This window comes from Puntigrus tetrazona, unplaced genomic scaffold (genome assembly GCF_018831695.1).
Source record: "Puntigrus tetrazona isolate hp1 unplaced genomic scaffold, ASM1883169v1 S000000001, whole genome shotgun sequence".
In the NCBI taxonomy this organism is placed as follows: Eukaryota; Metazoa; Chordata; class Actinopteri; order Cypriniformes; family Cyprinidae; genus Puntigrus; species Puntigrus tetrazona.
Genome location: NW_025047681.1, coordinates 4,878,838 through 4,893,762, shown reverse-complemented (window position 1 = coordinate 4,893,762; position 14,925 = coordinate 4,878,838). Strand labels below are relative to the sequence as shown.

Sequence of the window (14,925 nt, the reverse complement as noted above, 5' to 3'; positions counted from 1 at the left end):
AAATATTCACAACAAGAATATTCACAACAACAACATTTATTAAAGTTTATTACATTTTCTGAAAAACTTTGTAAATGAAATGTAAGATGAAATATGAACAGACAGTTACGAGTGAGTATAACCTTTCTTGTTACCGGTTCAGTGGCTTAGCCCAATACATTACAGACATAATTTAACTATAACCAAAACATTTGCGTGTAGTTAACAACAAATGAAACGAAGGAAGCAGACTGTTCTCACGAGAACATGAGATGTAAAACACTTTGCTCTTGTAGTTTGCTGTAGTTTAACTGGTCGTTGTGTTCATGAGAGTTGCCTGACCCAAACACCGATCCACTGAACACATGCCTTACATTCAGCGTCATAACCACCAGCTTCAGTTACATTGTGCATGCCATCCACCGAGAAAAGGTTTTTGACTTTTCCAATTTCACCTCGTCTTATGTGACTACTATACAAAATTAGATGGACAAGCCATTATGAGGTCGTGTCGCTCAGCACCAGGGCGGCAGGCCTTTAATACAAATCAAAATACAATTGTTTAAAATATTTGTAGAGAGAAGTTTCAGACATATGGTGAAACTTTTACAAGATGATGCTTGTTAAAATACATTTGCAGGTTACACATTCAGGCTCTTAGAAACATTGCGATGTATTGAGATGAGACTGTCTTGTAACAGGGTGGACATTTTGCCCTTCTTTTGTGAAAAATGATCATTATTATATCCTGAGCTGGACCGATATATTTTTCTTGTAATCTAATAATCCCATCTTCAAATTAAATGATTATATCAATATACACGTTTTGATAGAAAGCTACTAACATGAAATGGCACCAAATAGTATTAATGTCCCATTTAATAAAAAAATAAGTATCATCAGTCATAACTTTTTAGACTTTAGAACATTTTTTAAATGAAAAAAAAACACTAACTAGTTTCAATACTGAAAAAGAATGATCTCTGTCTTTAACTATTATTGAACATACGTTTAAATATGTTTTTTCACGAGTACATAAAGCTCTGAATTTCTGTCAACTGCTTAATTATTATTCGTGTTCTATGTGTATTTGTGAACGGGACTCTTATTTTGGCGCGGTGCTGTGACGGCATAAGCACGCGCCGCTGCATCGGTTGTGATTCGACTGTAATAGAAAGGTTTGTGTTTAAAGTGGAGAAACATGCAGTCAATTTGTACGGTGTTTTTTTTTATATACAAGTGATGGAAAAGTGTTTATCGCCTGTAAAATATTAATGCGATATCTTAAATGTATTTAAGACCGTTTTTGTTAGTAAATAGTGTCTCATTCTGGTGAATCAGTTCATTATAAACATGAATTAATTGATGGAGAAACTCAGCTTTATTTTTTTGCTGATCAAAACACTTAAAAGTCAACACTCGACACCGTGTGGTACAGGAAATACCAGGAACAACTTCAATCGGATTAATGTGGTCAATACATATGTGTTATATATATACTAAAAATGAACTTTTATTGTGAAATCTTATGTTGTAGTGCTAGCTTTGAGTGGTTTGTCTAATCAGGTCACCTACGTCCACTAACTCTCACTCCATTACTAGTGCGCTGACTACTGAACCAGAGAGCTGATTGAGAAGCACCCGATGATTCAGCTGGATTTATTTTCTTTTTGATATCACCATCTTAATCAGTTTTTATTTAATCTTGTTCAAAAACAGGAAGTCTTGAAGTGTCTGAGATCCACGTGACACACACTATTATAAAGATGGCATCTGTTAAAGAGGAGAGCGAAGACTTCAGGATTGAAGCAGCGTTCAGTCTGAAAAAATAATTCATATGAAACCAAAGTGAAGTACAGTCTTTCTGTAAAATACACTCAAGAAACCAGGGTTGAGACGTGTGACGATCTCAAAAGTCCACATCACCTCTGAATACAAATGATGAGAGTAGACATGTACAAACGTATCTGAATGCATTTTTATGAAATATTGTGTTACATATTTTTGCATATTTATGTTGCCCAACTTTTTGGACCGGGACAAGACATTGCCATGAGCCTAATGTTTGCTGAGATGCCAATAATGGGCTTATTCGAGTTCTATTTACTGTAGCTATTTTTTTCTATGGCATCTCCAACATATGTGTTTTAGTAAGGCGGCCTGTGTTGCAAGTTGGGAAATGAAGATACTTGTCAGGTTTTTTGTTAATGCCTGTCCTACTACAGGATAACATGATAATCAATATGTTAGTCATCCTGTATCATGATAACAGTAACAGCTCACTAACAGGTATGCTTTGAGCGGCTATCATTAAGAAAGACATAACATTGACCCAAGCCATTTATCTTTCAAAATCTTCTTGTAGTCTTGTTTTCATGATTCCTTCGACTCTAAAGAGAGTCCCAGACAGTCTTTAACATCCTCACAGCATTACATTCCCACCTACATGTTTCCCTCTGAAAGACATGTTCTTTGGGTTGAGCACCTGTCCCTTCTTACTCCAAAAATAAACAACATTTCTACAGCTAAAGAACTCTTCAGTCTAGCTTGAATGTGTCTACTCTTCAGAAGTGTTTTTTTTTTTTTTTACAGCCCATTCCTGTATAGGCCTCTAGTACTCATTCTCATTGAGACATCAATCCCAGATTAAATCATGCCCGCGGTGTCCTGTGGGGGTTGCTCTGGTAGTATTTTTTTTTTACATACAGATCTTGATGACAGTAGACAACATTAATAAAGACCGTTTGTGAGTTTGTTAATATGAAGAGGGAAAGCTGTGGTGATCATGATTTGAGTTTTGACAAATCTCCAATAGGGCTGTCACGATTCCTCATTCAATATGCTGTTAATAGCTAGAACTACTGAGTTTAAGTTGTATCCTATTTATGTTATGCTATACATACATCATTATGCTATACATCACTAAGGAATCATTCTTGTCACATTGGTGTAAGGGTAAGTTTAGGATTGGTGTATGTGTAGACATTAATTAAACTAACAGAAAATGTATTTCATTGTTAGCCTCCAGTTTTAGCTGTTTCCCTTCTAACCACAAACACAGTTTGCTTGTGTTAATTATCTGAAAACATTCCATAAGCAGCACATTTACTGAGTAAAATCAGCATTTTTAGTTATTGATAATCATTATTTATATTTCCATATGTGTTTGTAGTGTGGGGACTTTTCAATGAAAATCACTATATATATTGTGGCGAGGCAGAGGAAGCACAAGAGAAACAGGTGCAGTGAAAACCCCGGAGGGTGTATTTATTAGACAATACACAGAAAGGTGAGCGGTGAGTCCGTGCGAGGGAGTGCGGCGGTGAGTCCGGGGTGGTGTAGCGGTGAATCGGTGAGTGCAGCGGTGAGTCGTCTCTGTGTTTCCGTGCTTAATAACGTGAGGAGTCCACTGTGAGGTAGTAGGGAAGTAGCTCAGGCAGGCCCGTCACGTTGTAGCTTCTGGGAGACAAAGAAAGAGACAACAGGTTATTGCGTTTCCGAGTCTCGTGGCTCACTGAAGCCGTCGCCTGGCCGGGCTTATCTGGCCCGCGGCTGATGAGCTCAGGTGTGGCGAATCCGTCCGTTGAGTGGCTGGTGTAGGTGTTCCGTGTTTGTTCCCAGGGCAGCGCTGATCGATCCTCGGGGCGCTTCGTCCTCCCCCAAGCGCTGTCCTGGTCCTGGTGGATAAAGCAGAGCGTAATAGCGAGGAAATTTGGGGTGGGTGGGGTGACCCCTGACAGACCTGCAAAAGCCGACCACATCCGCGATAGGCCGTCGGCGTTGGCGTTGGCTGTCCCGGCGGCGGTGTTGCGTCAAAGTGGAAGTCCTGGAGCGCGAGGAACCAGCGGGTCACCCTGGCGTTCGTGTCCTTGGCCTGGCCATCCACTGGAGGGAGTGCGTGGTCGGGTAAGTAGGGTGAACCGCCGGCCCAGGAGGTAGTACCGCAGTTCCAGGACTGCCCACTTGACAGCTAGGGCCTCCTTCTCCACCGCGGCGTAGTTCTTCTCGGCGGGGTCAGCTTCCTACTGATATATAAGACCGGATGCTCCTCACCCTCCTGGATCTGGGACAGCACGGCTCCCAGACCCACATCAGAAGCATCCGTCTGTAGCAGGAAGGGCAGCCGAAGTCCGGGGGCTCTCAGGACAGGGTCTGAGGTGAGTGCGGCCTTAATCCTCTGGGCGCTTCCTCCGCGTCGGGGTTCCACAGAACCCGTTCAGGCTGCCCCTTCCTGGTCAGGTCTGTCAGAGGGCGGCTATGGAGGAGAAGTCGGGGATGATGAAACAACGATAGTACCCTGCCAACCCCAAGAGGCGCGTACCTGGGTTTTGTTGGTGGGCCTCGGGGTCTCCTGGACCATGGTGACTTTACTCTCCTGTGGCGGATCAGTCCTCGCCCAACTTCGGTAACCCAGGTACTTACGCCCAAGCGCGCCAGGTGACATTTCTTGGGGTTGGCGGTGAGTCCAGCCGTCGAAGATCGAAGCACCCTCCGCCCAGCGCTCAGATGGTCTTCCCAGGTCTCGAGTGAATCACAAGGTCGTCGAGATAGGCTGCGGCGTACTGTTGGTGGGGTCGGAGTAAGATGTCCATTAGTCTCTGGAAGGTGGCTGGTGCCCGTGTAGACCGAAGGAAGGGACGGTATTGCCAGTGGCGCGGGGTGGAGAAAGCCGTTTTGGCTTGGCTTCCTCTGACAGCGGAACCTGCCAGTATCCTTTGGTGAGATCGAGGTGGAGATATACCGGGCCCTTCCAAGGCGTTCCAGCAGTTCGTCTACGGGGCATGGGATATCCGTCGAACTTCGGAGACCTGGTTGAGTCGCGGTAGTCATTGCAGAAGCGGAGGGTGCCGTCCGGTTTGGAACCAGGGCGATGGGGCTGGACCACGGGCTCGTCGATGGTTCAATCACCCCCAACTTCAGCATTTGGTTTACCTCCTCCTCAATAGCTGCGCCGGCGAGCCTCAGGGATCGGTAGGGCGCTGCGGGCGATGGCGTCGGGAGGGTCCGGATCTCGTGCTGGAGGAGGTTAGTCTGCCCGGGCGTGGACGAGAACACATCCGAGAACTGACCGACCAAATGTTGGAGTTCCGTCTTCTGTGCGGGAGCGAGCAAGGCGTTGGTGTCGACGACCGGGCCCTCCTGAATGGCGAGTGTGGAAAGGTGTTCCCTAGTCCCCACCCACTTCTTTAACAAGTTAATGTGGTATATTTGTTCGGTGCGTCGGCGGTCTGGTTGGCGGACTCGGTAAGTAACCGGGCCAACCTTTTCCAGGATGGTATATGGACCCTGCCAGGTGGCCAGAATTTGCAAGCATTGGTGGGGACTAGTACCATGACCGGTCGCCGACCTGAATTCCCGGGGTTGTGCAGAGGCGGTTATAGTGTCGTTGTTGTTGCTGCTGGGCCTGCGTCATGTGCTCCCGCGAGGGGCATCACCCGTTCAATTCGGTCCCGCATGGCTTGGGCGTGTTCTCGACCGACCTCTGGGCATCCGGCTGCTGCTGCTGCTCCCAGGCCTCTTTGCCCGTCCAGCAGGCCTCGCGGCTGTCGGCGAACAGCAACTTTCGAATGGGGTGAAGCGGTGGAGGCCTGGGGCACCTCTACACCCGAAGAGGGGACGTGGGGAGCATCTGGTCCCAGTCCCGTTTGTCCTCGGAGACAACCCTTCTCAACATCTGCTTCAGTGTCTGGTTGAACCGCTCCACAAGTCCGTCCGTCTGGGGTGGTACACTGAGGTGCGCCCAGCTGCTGGATCCGTAGCAGCCGGCAGAGGTCGGCCATCACTCGGGACATGAGCAGGGGGTGCCTTGGTCGGTCAGTATCTCCCGGGTATCCCCACTCTGGTGGACAGGGTGAAGAGCTCCTGGGCGTCGCCTTGGCGGTGGCTTTGCGGAGTGGGATGGCTTCGCGGGGTACGGGTGGCGTAGTCCACGATCACCAGGATGTGTTCGTGGCGCGGGCAGACCTGCGGCAGCGGGCCACCAGATCCATCCCGATGCGCTCGAAGGGCACCTCGATTATGGGCAGCGGGGATAAGTGGACTAGGGGAGGTGGCGGGGCGAGAGTCTTCTGGCACTCGGGGCAGGCCTGGCAGAACAGTTTCACATCTCCGTCGAGCCCCGGCCAGTGGAAGCGGTCCCGGATCCTCTTGATAGTGTTGGCGGCCCCGAGGTGTCCGGCCAGCGGGTGGGCGTGGGCGAGCTCCAAGATGGTGTCCACTTTCCCTCGGGGCACCACCAGGAGCCGTTTCTCCTCCCCCCTCCGCTGGGCGACACAATGAAGTAGGCCGTTCTCCACAATAAAATGGGGAAGAGGATGGGGGCCGGGCGCGTCTCTTCTCCATCCATGAAATGTGTACTGGTTCCAGCAATTCTTGAGCCGGTCATCCTCCCGCTGAGCCCGCCGAGCAGGCCCCCTCCGACTACCTGTTGGAACACATCAAAGAATACATTAGTAGTATTCGGAGGGGACTCACCATCTCTTCCGCTGTCCGATGCTAGGAGAACGGCAGGGCGGCGGTTTCCTCTCCCCTCTCGCCTCTTCCGGCGAGGGCTTTGGGGGCTGACAGGCTGTGTCGCGGTGTGTAGCGCCTCCTCGAAACCCGGCCAGTCCGCCCGAGGATGATTGGTACCGGCAGGTCCTGTCACGAGCCCACCTCCAGGGAACCAGCTTCCTCCTGTAAATCGTCACGGTGATGAGGCGGGTGGAGACTTTCCTGGTGTCCCGTGGGCGCAGGTCAGTGGCAGCCGTTTCCAGCGGTTCCGTGCGCGGGGTAGGAGGCGGGACTGAACCAGGCTGATGGTACTGCCAGAGTCAAGGAGGGCTCTGAACTTCGTCCATTCAGGCGATGGGGATTTCGGTGCGGCGCGAGGAAGCTCCGGTGGAGACTGCAGCCTGCCAGCCACGCTCTAGAGGAGTTGGAAGCCTCTTCGGTTGGCATCGGCTCATCTCTCACGGGTCGGGACCGCCGCCCTCTCCATCGGTCGCGGGTGCCCTCCGGCGCGTCGTCGCTCCTGGGACACCCTCCGGGAAAAGATGGCGCCCGCTCGGCCTCTCGGCGCTGCGCGGCTTCGCCAGCTTCAACCAACTCCATGGCGTTCTTGGGGTTTCTCATACCGACCGCCTGGCGATAATTCGGGGGAGAGCCGCGGGAGCGGTCTATCACCACCCTTTCCACAATGATGGCGGGGTTGGTGTCCCATCCAGGAGCCAGTGTTGCGCTAGCCGAGTAAGTTCGGCCTGGGTCCTTGCCGGCTGGCGAGACTGGAAGACCCACTCTTGGAAGGCTTGGGCTGCGCGGACGGTGATAGACCGACCCTGCCCAAGATTTCCCTCTTTGGGTCGTCGTATACATTCGCCAGGTCGGCCGGCATGCTGAAATAGGCGCTGGGGCTCTCCTGACAGCAGCGGGGCCAGCGCGCGTGCCCAATCCCTCCGGTCCCATCCTTCCGTGGTTGCGGCGCTCTCGAACATCTCGAGATATATTTCAGGGTCATCGCTGGCGGCCATTTTGGGTAGCAGCTGTGTGGCTTGCATCCGGGGATCAGGCACGGCGGGCGTGGTTGAGTGGCGCGCGCGGAGAGCAGCGAGCTCCTGCTCGGTCTCGTTCTGGCGGGTAGCCAAATGCTCGACGATCTGTTGCTGGCGAATGGAAACCTCTGAGAGCGTTGGAGAATTCCTCCATCTTCGCCGGAAGCGCGCTTGCCTGGGGGAAAACAAAGAGAGAAGTTGATGTTGTGGGGAACCTTTAATAGAGGCGGCGATAGCGCTCTTCCTTTCTCTTTGTTTCCTCCGTTCTCTTGCGCTTAAAAACTGCTCGCATTCTCCACCACTTGTGGCGAGGCAGAGGAAGCACAAGAGAAACAGGTGCAGTGAAAACCCGGAGGGTGTATTTATTAGACAATACACAGAAGGTGGCGGTGAGTCCGTGCGAGAGTGCGGCGGTGAGTCGGGGTGGTGTAGCGGTGAATCCGGTGAGTGCAGCGGTGAGTCGTCTCTGTGTTTCCGTGCTTAGTAACGTGAGGGAGTCCACTGTGAGGTAGTAGGGAAAGTAGCTCAGGCAGGCCCGTCACGTTGTAGCTTCTGGGAGACAAAGAAAGAGACAACAGGTTGGCTTGCGTTTCCGAGTCTCGTGGCTCACTGAAGCCGTCGCCTGGCCGGGCTTATCTGGCCCGCGGCTGATGAGCTCCAGGTGTGGCGAATCCGTCGTTGAGTGGCTGGTGTAGGTGTTCCGTGTTTGTTCCCAGACAGCGCTGATCGATCCTCGGGGCCTTCGTCACAATATACAGAGATTAATTAATTAAGCCATATCTTATTTGAATTGTTTTGGAATGACTAACTTTTACTGTATAGAAACAGTGTTGATCAAAAGCCAAGGGTTTTCATCCAGACATTGATAACTAACTTTTTCAGTTTTTCACAGCGGCTATGCAAAGCGGTATGGCACATGATGTAAAATGAGCCTTAACCACTCATAGCAATCCTAAGTACAATAATATACAGATTAAATAATATTATTGTCTACATTAACTAAATTTTCCAGTCTCCTCTGTAAAGCTTGTGTTCTAAATTCCCAGAATGCATTGCCACTGTGACGACACATGACCATCTCTATTAGTTTGGAGGGTATCATTATATAAACACTGGCATGCAGAAAGTCTGATTCATTGAACACATGCACTGATTTAATCACTTTTTATCAATTGTTTTAATAACAATTTTAGAAATAAACCTACATTTCCTAGAATTTTATTTAGCAGCAGGTTAAACTGAGCTGCAGGTTGTTTAATGAATGAGATTCAGGTTATATACTTAGGGTTAGATCATTAAATTAAATAAAAGTTGGGTGTATTTTTGCAAAGCTCAGAGGCACAAACCAGACGATCACAGAAATAAAACGGGAGAGTTTGAGTGATTGGTGAGATTTGTACCAGATAGGATGAGAAACCAGAAGATATCATTCAAAAGAAACACATGCCATAAAAGATTGTTGTTCCTATTAACATACATATGACCTGTAAGAGATTTAAAAGTATCAAATGACTAACAAAATCCAATGCAGCAGGCCGAGATTTGACTACAAAACACAAAGCATTTAGAGATCATGACTGGAATCTCAATGACTGAAAGGATTCAGACAAATACACGTTCTGCGTAAACTTGTTTCCGGTAAAATTCCCACAGCCAGTCTGATTCATTTGAGTCATTGATGCTGATGTTACTTTGTTCCATTGTTTCCCAAATTTCTGAGAAACCAGTCATTAATTTAATATGAAAGAAATGCTTCAATCTCCAAATACATTCCTAAAACAGATGTCCTGATACGTGTCATTAACCGCGCCTCTGTGGCTCTCTCTGACGGCCACTGAAGAGAAACCTCCCCTAAGTACTAACTGTCCCTAACTACATTTCCCATTATGCCCCATACCTAGGACTGATTACCTGCACAGGTGTAACCCATTAACCATGGCTTGCTGGTTCGTGCCACTTCCCAAAATGCCCACTGCCTGGGAAACAGCTGAGGTATTAATGAATCTGTTTTCCGCTTCTATGGTCTGCCAGAGGACATTGTATCCGGTGGCCCGAGAGGAAAGAGGAACCCAGACGATGCAGTGGAGAGCGAAACCCCTCCCTTGATCATTGACGGCGAGGAAACCTACTGAGTAAAGGAGATACTCAATTCATAATGCCGAAGTCGGGTTCTATAATGTCGTATTGACTGGGAAGGATACGGGCCAGAGGAGTAATCCTGGGTCAATGCCCAGGACATCCTGGACCACTCACTGACCACTGACCTCCACGCTGACCACCCGGATCAGCCTGCCCCACCGACCACGGAGAAGACTTCGGCGTAGAACTATTCCTTGTGTTGATTTCCTGTACTTATCTTGGACTGTTTCTCTGATTGTTTGCTGCCTACCTCCTGACCCCTTATCTGGATTCTTCGACCCTGATGTTCCCAACTCGCTGCCTGTCTCGACCCTAGCCATGTACTGTTTATGTTTCTGCCTCTGTCTCCTATAGAGATCATAGATATAGATATACCTTCCTGCCTGTTAGACCATTCTAAATGAAGAGCTTGCAAATGAATCTGAACGTTGAGTGAATGATGACAGAATCAGCATTTTTAGTTAATCTGTTCCTGCAAAATTATAAAAATACATTATACATTAAAAAGGATACATTTTATCTTGAAGTTTAAACTAATTCGGCTAAAAAATATATTATTTAAACAATTTGTAAGATTGTTTTCTGAATATTCAGTATCACATCACAACAGCTAGTGTGACATTGCTTCAATAAAAATAGTTAAATAAACAAGCATTAAATACTGAACAACTTACATTTATGACGGGACTTGAACAGTTGGTTTGTGTTTCTTTTTCTAGTTGTTAGTCTGATGAAGAACACAGTTGAGATACAAACAGATGTGAATAAATGTTTAGTTCATTTAGTAGTGAAGTATGACTGTATGATTTCTGATTGAAATAATGAGATCTTACTGTCATGTAAGGATCAAGACGACTGGAGAAGCTGCAGTGAATGGTGTTTATTGAGCAACAGTTATAACATATGCTGAAATAATGAGAGAGATGAACAGAACACAATAACATTAATGAGAAATAAAATAAACAGGAATCCACAGAAGCAGATGTGTGAGGATCCAGAGTTAAAACACTAATAAAACACTCAGACATTCAGTCGGTGTCTTTTAAACCATCTGTAATTAAAAAATTGTAGTGAAAAACTTGTTTTGAGTGACACTCACTAATCATCTACCTTTATGTCGTTTCTAAACCTGTAAAAGCTTTGGTCGTCTTCAGGACACAATTGAAGATATTTCTGATGAAAACCAGGAGTCTCGTGACTGATTACATTCAAGATCTAGAAAAGTATGAAAGACGTCATCTGAATAGTCCATGTGCTTCGTTCATAACATTAGGAAGGTTAAAGAATACTTTTTGTATAGACAAAATAAAGATAATAAACTAATGACTTCAGTCAATGATTCAGCACCGTAACATCATTGTAGTGATATTTTGAACATCATCCTATGAACACATATAATGTATGCAGTTCTGTGTTAGACGCAATAGAAAGATACGCTGTTGGTACAAATCAAAGTATAAACACAACCTATCTTCCCATTGCGTCTCACACAGAGCTGAGTACACTATGTGAGTCCATTCTATTCTTTGACCTAAACTGCAATCATAATGACAATTACAAGATGTTTATGACATGATAATGATAAAACTCTATTATTACTGAAGCAACATTATAAGAGAACACATGATCTTACCTGGATCAGACTGTGTCTTGAAGATGTTCATCAGTAGATGATGGTGTCTGTGAACTGATGCTCGTTCTTTTATAGTCTGAATTCACTCCGGAAACAGAGGGATTCTGTCAGATAATGAGCTGAAAGAAAGAGCAAAGATGCATTAAACAAAATAAATGTTTAATGTACATGCAACCACAGAGCGGCAAAATGTAACACCATTCAATTTTTCATATAAAACCATTACATGACATCAACAAAAATAAACAACAAAGACATTACAGACACTGATATTTAAGAAGCAGCGCATCAGTTCTTGAGTCTGCTTCAGATCCAGTTTTGGTTTAGTCAGACTCTGAATAATTGGGTCTGTTTGTATAAAGACTAGGCAGTGATCACTGACGTACAGCAATTAAAGAGATTTATAAGATAGACTTGGAGGTAAAGGGATTGGGAAATAAAAGACTAATAAGTTTTCTCTGTAAAGATAGAGAACAACAGTTATCGTCCATGGACTGGAATGTTTTGATTTGTTCCAAGGAATAGTGTTTGCCCCCAGTGAGTGGAAGTAAAGACTGTTGTCAGGATCCTGTCCTGATTGCCTCGTTTGTCTTGTCTCTGTTTAATGTGTCTTTATTTGTGATATGTCGGAGACCTTGTGTCAGAGACCTTGTGTTTGTTTGTGCCATGTGCCCCTCCTGTTCTGCCCCCTTGTTTCCCATTGCCACGCCCTCTTGTTTGTGCCACGCCCTCTGAGTATTGTGATGTTTAACCACTTCCGAGGATAGTGGGGGTCACGAGTCACTGGCATTGTTATTTTGGGGTCGTGGGCTCAAAAGTTTGGGAACCCCTGGCCTACATTAAAGATTCACTCAAATAAAAGAGTCAAAAACTCCTGAAGTACTTCTTGAAGCAGTTCTGGAGATGTTATTTATGAACTGTATTTATGTCCACATTTAGTAAGAGTGCAGTCGTTAATATCATCGAAAGAGTCATACATACTTCAGTAAGTGTAGTAACCACAACTGTGCATCTGCACCATTCATTAACACATAGAATTCATATTTACAGATGTGGACAAAATTGTTGGTACCCTTCAGTCAATGAAAGAAAAACTCACAATGGAAACAGAAATAACTTTAATCTGACAAAATTAATAATGAAAATAAAATTCTATGAATGTTAACCAATGAATGTCAGACATTGCTTTTCAACCATGCTTCAACTGAATTCTGTAAAAAAATAAATTCATTCTTTCATGCTTTTACTTTCCCCAATAGCAGATATTTTACTTGTTTTAAGCAAAATGCACTTAATTTACATTTTTGTCACCTGTAAACAAGACTATCTTTTGTTTTTTTTTGCTTATATAGTAAAGGTATGTTGATTTAGGAATTTTTTTTTAATATTTTGACTAGAAACAATACAAAAATACTAAGTAGAAGACATCGTAAAGTCTGTGTTGGCTCATCTGAAAGACCCCCTGCAGTTTTACTGATCAAGCAGGTGAGTGGATGCTAAAATAAAAATATGTATGTTTTTGATGCTAGTTTGATGGAATACTTCATCGAGTTTCTGAATTGTTTAATGTGAGTTTATTTCTATAAGCCACTTTCCATGTGCAGCTTTTGCTGCATTTATGAAATAATTCAGGAATCTGGTTTTGAGTGAAATACGTGGTAATAAATATACTTGTTAAGCATTTATAACGTGTTAAAATGGCTTACTATTGCATTAAAATCACCATTTTATTCACTCGTTTATAATGATTATCAATGATTTATAATGCAATTGTGTCACAAACACACCCGCCAGATCACCGTCTCCCACGCCAATCACCCGCTCATCATCCCCGGAATTCTAGTCACCTGTTCACCACACCTGTCAGTAATCACTTCAACCCCATATATACACCGAAAGCCCAGTCGTTCATCGGCTGGGATTGAAGTCACCTCCGCAAGCTTCTGCCTGCGCTATCTCTAGCGATCTCCTGAGGATTACCCCTTTCGAATACGGACTTCCTGCACTTGAGTATTCGCATTGTGTTTTACTTTTGTTTTGAGCTTATGTTTGCTCGGCGTTACGCCACTCCTAAGTTTAATTAAATCTACTCAAGTGTTCTCCTGTCTGCCTGCCTCGTCTCTCCTTGAATCGTGACAGAATCCCAGCCCTATAAAGATGAAATGGAGGAAAGTACTGACGCGGAAACCACCAGCTCGCCAGATCCACTGCACGAGCTCGCTGCGGCTATCCACGCGGTTATTTCCCGACCCACTGCAGCTCCCGCATGTCCCATCGCTCGACCATCACCATACTCCGGTGAGAGAGAAACCTGTAACGGCTTCGTGCTCCAATGTTCCCTGTATTTGGAGTCACAGGCTCACCAATTCGCCTCCGAAGCGGCTAAAGTGACTTTCATAATCGCACTATTGCAAGGACGAGCGCTGCAGTGGGCGGAGGCTCTCTATTCCGCCCGAAACCCAGTTGTCAACTCTGCTACCAACTTTTTGGCTCATTTAAAGGAGGTATTTGGACCCATTACTACAATACTGTCTGTACATGATGAACTGTTTAACCTCCGGCAGGCAGACGCGAGTATTCATGATTACGCCATCCGATTCCGAACTCTGGCGGTGGCTAGTGGCTGGAATGAGCCGGCGCTGCTTTCCGTATTCCGCCGGGGGTTACAGCCGACGCTTCGCCAACAAATGGCGATTTTTGATGATACAATGGGACTAGAAACCTTCATCAACAAGACGATCAGTATTTCCCAACATCTCAATGCCTGTACTACGTCCCGTCCACCGCCAGAGCTGCCTCCCTCACCATCACCGAACCCATCCGACGAACCCAAGATCACGGACACCTATCATCTCACTCCCTCCGAACGCACCCGCCGACTTGCTGCTAACCTATGCCTGTATTGTGGACAACCGAATCACCGCCTCAACACCTGTCCTGTCCGACCCCCGCGCCCGGCGGTGAGTACGATTCGTTTCACTCCCCAAGTAGCCAATCTACCGCATATATCTGGTCAGTTAATCCATGCAAACCGATTGTTCCCAGTATACATCCTCGTGGACTCCGGCGCTGCCGGAAACTTTATATCCTCTAAGACCCTCCGCAGATACCAGATTCCCTCTCACGCCAATGACACCACCTACCGCATCAGCACCATCCAGGGAACCCCGCTGGGCCGGGGCCACGTACACCGCACCACACCACCGCTCACCCTCCAGATCGGTCTGCTTCATTTGGAGGAACTCCAACTCCTCGTCCTGGAGAACGCTGTGGTGGATATCGTGCTCGGGAGACCCTGGTTGGAACAACACCAGCCTGACATCCGATGGAGATCCGGTGAAATCCTGAAATGGAGTACTTCCTGTTTTCAACACTGTTTGAAAGATCTACCCCTGCCTGTTTCTAATCCTCCTTCCATGCCCGTAGGATCCACTTCAGTGGAAAGCCCGTAGCCCGAGCACGATACCCCAATCCCCGAACCCTACCAGGATTTCCAGGATGTGTTGCGCCATCGACCTACTGCCAGGTGCCAAGATTCCCAAAGGCCACATATACCCCTTATCGGTCCCGGAGAGGGCAGCGATGGAGGAGTACGTGGAGGAGGCCCTCAAGCAAGGTTTCATCCGCCCATCTACCTCGCCAGCC

The 14,925-nt window shown here is 46.6% G+C and overlaps 1 long non-coding RNA gene across 1 annotated transcript; it reads right to left on the bottom strand.

The window, feature by feature from the left end:
• Nucleotides 1-8,563: 8,563 nt before the first annotated feature.
• Nucleotides 8,564-11,402, bottom strand: LOC122331696. Its single transcript, XR_006248271.1, has 4 exons — nucleotides 11,281-11,402; nucleotides 10,758-10,862; nucleotides 10,481-10,553; nucleotides 8,564-10,374 (listed from the first exon to the last, which is right to left on the bottom strand). It is a non-coding gene; the product is annotated as an uncharacterized LOC122331696 (long non-coding RNA).
• Between the last annotated feature and the right edge of the window lie 3,523 nt (nucleotides 11,403-14,925).